Source organism: Temnothorax curvispinosus, unplaced genomic scaffold (assembly GCF_003070985.1).
Source record: "Temnothorax curvispinosus isolate PA1 unplaced genomic scaffold, ASM307098v1 QBEX01009580.1, whole genome shotgun sequence".
Classification (NCBI taxonomy): Eukaryota; Metazoa; Arthropoda; class Insecta; order Hymenoptera; family Formicidae; genus Temnothorax; species Temnothorax curvispinosus.
In genome coordinates, this window is record NW_020219360.1 from 239886 (window position 1) to 244633 (window position 4748).

Below are 4748 nucleotides of genomic sequence, written 5' to 3' on the forward strand. Positions count from 1 at the left end.
GACCATGTACGCGTACCGGTGATTTCAACGCGCGCATTGGTGATTTCAATGCGCACATGCAACATTATATATACATTCCGTAGATAAAGATAAGCGGCTTTATTTTCAAATTGCAATCTTTACAAGTTATATATTTTAACTAAAGAAAAAAAGAAATGTGTGCGTGTGAGTGGTCAAGTCCTACACTAACATATCATCCTAATTCTCTATAAATTTCAATAATGATATTCTGCATATTAATAAACATATATAGTGTGTTAACTATGACTATTAGCGTGTTAGCTAAATATATTAATCGATAACAGTTATGACTAAAAGGGATTTACCGATTAAAGTTTATTTCAACAAAAATAAAAAATACATTTTAGGTGTTCTTTTACATTGCGATAAAAGACTTATAATTAATGTTTCACGCAAAAGTTATTGTGCTACCGTTGCTCATTCACTAAATTATTGTTTAGAACCCCGATAGAATGTGTACATCGCAAAGATCATTTTGTTCGCTGCGCGAATTATAGTTTCGCCTCTCGAGGTATACATCGACCCAGGCAAGCGTCAACGATTCGTCGATCCCCAATTGACGTGGTCGTGTCGCTATCGCCGCTATCGGGTCGCCCTCGTCGTACACTCGCGCTGCACAGGTAATAGGCGTAAGAACAACGTGCGAACAGGTCGCGCCGGCGTCTCGAAGATTACAAATGTGGCGTTGACCCCCGGTCGTTTCAGGGTCACGTGAGCGCCCCAAATTATATGGAGCGAGTCGACGGATGGCCAGAGCACGCCATGGACGTGATGGCCCGATCGTGGCTAGGTCATCACCCGCTTACCAATCGCTGTACACACACGAGCGACCGGCGTCGCTCTATCCCTATGCCACATATCTGCACGAGGATCAAGCCGTTCCGGTATCGGGTGTATATAGGTATCGCCGCAATTCTTCGTCGACGATAACCAGAAGAGATACGCTCGATGTGATGATTACAACGATATTCGCAATAAAGGGTCCTTGATTCGCAATAAAAGGTTATCCCTTGGATAAACCGTTAAATAGACGTCTCGTTGATAAGCGTTCTATTTTTTCTCATCTTTATACATATATCACTTTACTGTTCCAAAAAGAAAAGCTTGTAACTTATTGTAGCCTGGAAAATTTAATATTGTCGAAATGCACACAATAGGGAGTATACTTACACTGAGAAAAAAATATTTTAATCCAAAAAAATATTTATTAGGTGGCTCCTAATAGCATTATTTACTTACTTTTTACACATATTTATTTAAAATTAGATATTTTTATTTAATTGAAATAAAAATATTTAATTTTAAATAAATATGTGTAAAAAATAAGTAAATATGCTATTAGGAGCCACCTAATAAATATTTTTTTGGATTTTTTCTCAGTGTAGTAATCGAAAGTCGTTAGTTGTCACCAATATATTCGTAAATAAAGTAGCATACCTAATAATCTGACTTAAATATAGCGAAATATATTATTAAAGACTGTATGCAAGAATGAATTACAACGTCCGTACTTAAGAATTATACTGTGCAATATATATATATATAATACGTATTTTTACAAAAATTATTATCCATTTGTTGGATTAAATCGTCCGTAATGGGAAACGATGCGAGATATGATATCGATCTATCCAATAACGTTACTTACTTACGGGATGATGCGCGGCCGCGCGCATAAAATGCCGCACGTAACTATTAAACGCAAACATCTGGTGGCTCAAAATGTTCGATCATTTGCGTAAATCTCTCTCTCACACGCACGCACACGATGATAAATAATAATCTACGCTCTTTAAGAAAGTTCTAAGCAATAATTTAGATTCTGCGCTCGCGGTTCGGAGAAAGAGCCTTTACAATGGATGAACCGTTGTAAGGAAGATCAAAGGTTATATAATCCCTCTACGTGTCTTGTGGGAATACGATTCATCTCCGTTGCAATAGTAATGCGCGCGCCCGAACGAGCTCGCTCGCCGCAAGATGCTTCTGCTTGGGATTCCTAATAAACGGTGTGCCGATGATAGGTCGTAAAATTTCGCACGTTAAATCGCGTATAGTACGCCAACGCCTCCGCGTGTCTCCGTCCGGCAGCGAAGCTGTCTCTCCTCCCTTTCCCGTGATTAATTAACTATAAAGTTGAGAGAAAGCAAGTGAAAAGAAATGAAGAAGTTCTTCCATCGATCAAATGAGTCAACGCATTTTTCTTCAGTCGGATCTTCTCGCTTATGAGCAATATTAAAATCTGTATATATCCTGTATGTGTACGTGTGCATATCCAAACAATAATTAGATGTCGAGAGAAATGTCCTAGAAATGCAATATACCTGGAGTTATGTTTACTAATGACTAACAGCAACGAGAATCCGCGTCTCCATTCGCGCCGCGCGAGTAGCGGCACGGTGGTCCCCCGGTTGCCACGTATGTACATATACGCGAGCGAAACGTCCCCGCGGAGTGTCGTAACTTACCTGGCAGATGGCGATCCGAGAAGGCACCCAGTGGAGATTAGATCGATTTTTCATGGCTGCTGAGAAAATCGCTCTCGAGCGGCTAACAAGCGCCAGATGCAAATCGCGGCCGCGCGCAGTAGGTCCGCGTTCTCGCCTACTCGCGTTCGTAACGGAGCGGACAGGAGATAATGCGCGGCTGTCCTGCCGCGGAGAGGAAAACCGGGAGAACGAAACGCACCAAGTCATCGGACGAAATCTACGCGAGCCGACTTAATTCAGCACGCGAATTGATTTTGCCGGAAGCTGCGGACGCGGAAAACCCCGATGCGAATGAGAAGCGCGATTCGATTTACACGCCGCTGCGCCGATATGTTTGTTCAATTAATTAAACGCGATTTATGAGTGCGCGCGCTGGCCGACTAGTCAGCGAGTCACTAATTCACGGATAACAGGTCGGTAACACACGATATTTCAGCGCGGGTACTATACATCACAGGCGCCGGGGGGCTTATCAGGACGTATGCAAATAGCGATATGTCACGTGATTTGTGGAGCTTTAAATATATTCAGCGATTCACTGGATTATCCTGCGGATCCTGCCGCGCGCGATTAGCACAATGATGGCTAGCCATCATGCTTGGTATACAAAAGCCGATTATCAATTGTAAATACCGGCGTGCAACGTTATCATTAACTATCATACGTCATTGCTTACCGGGAAACAACGTGATAAGTAGATCGATAAATCGGTCAGCTAGATCAGCGACTTGATAATGTTTAGTCCAGTAACATATATATGTGTGTGTACGTGTATGTGAATATATTCCAATTAAATATATTCTGCAAGAATATATTCAACGAACATAACTATTAAAAAAAAAAATACGAGCTATTTATCTTACCATGATAATTTCAGCAAAACATTTGAGTAGTTTTTTAGAAATTAATATATGTATATCAAATAATTTTACATACAATATAAAAGAGCAGATTTTACATATGTGAAATACAAGCAACTTCTTGTTTTGCCAGGAATACGCAAATAATCTAGAAATTCCAGTTTTTAAAAATTGTGTCAGTGTATTCATTTTTAATTATGCGTAAAGAGGCGTGATTCGTGAGATTTTTCAGATAATCTTTAGCTATTAAACATTTCAAGGCCTACAGCAAAGCACATTAATATTTTTATGAGAATTTTAGCGATTTGAGTGTTAAAACGCTTCTAAAAATATTTATTAGCTCGTTGAAAACATCAGTGTCACGTGAAAAAATACATGTGAAAAAATTGCACGCGCCGCGCATTTTGAAAGCCGTTTTGATGTCGGTGATTGATAACGTCAATTCATCAGCAAGGTTAATCAATTCCGATGATTTTAACATACGATGGACATCGATCGTACACCGAACCAATTACTCCCGAGACGGAGATACAATTTGCTTCGAAATTTAATCGAGAATCTCGCCGTGAATCTTAGCGCAATGTCGCGCGGATACATACGTATAAGTAATCTCTGTATAGCAGTAATACTGACGATCATCGCCATGATCGATCATTTCGCTCGCGGAATGCGACGTAGTTGTGATCGCACGTTGGCACGAGAAGCGCATGCATCGCGCGAGCGCACGTGCTCGTCGCTTCACGCCGCACGCGTAATTTATTATGCGATAAACGAGCCCTAGACTCGGCTTGCGGCCGCGCTCTCGGAAAGCCGCGCGCGAGTTAAAAATTCTGCCGAGAGATCGGCGGTACAGATCCCGGGCGTTCCTCGCTCCCGGGAAGTCGTCGGCGCGCGGTCGCCGCGCCGCGCGCAGAAATCGACGCACCGCGCACCAAGCAAGATCGCGTCAGATCCAGACCGTCACGGCGAGAAAAACTGGTAGCGGCTCCATAGATCTGTCGATGCGCGACGGTAGTGTGGCCATACTTACCTTCGGATACCGGCTTGCTTTTTTTTCCCCCTCCGCCTTTTGGCAGAGACCGATGTTACTTTCCTCGGGATATCGTCTCTTCCATACTTTATTGTCTTTCTTCGTTCCTCTTGTAATCGTTTTCTTCGTCGTTCCGTAGCTTCACCTCCGCGCGCGCGCGCACATGGAAGCTCTCTCTCTCTCTCTCTCTCTCTCTCTCTCTCTCTCTCTCTCTCTCTCTCTCGAAAATCTTATCTTCTGTGAGCCATCGCGAAAATAAACGGTCCGCTTTTATTCTCACGATGGAATGTCTCCCCATTGTCTTAACTACGCCCGACGTCGCCCTGAAAGATGTCATTTTTTAAGACGACA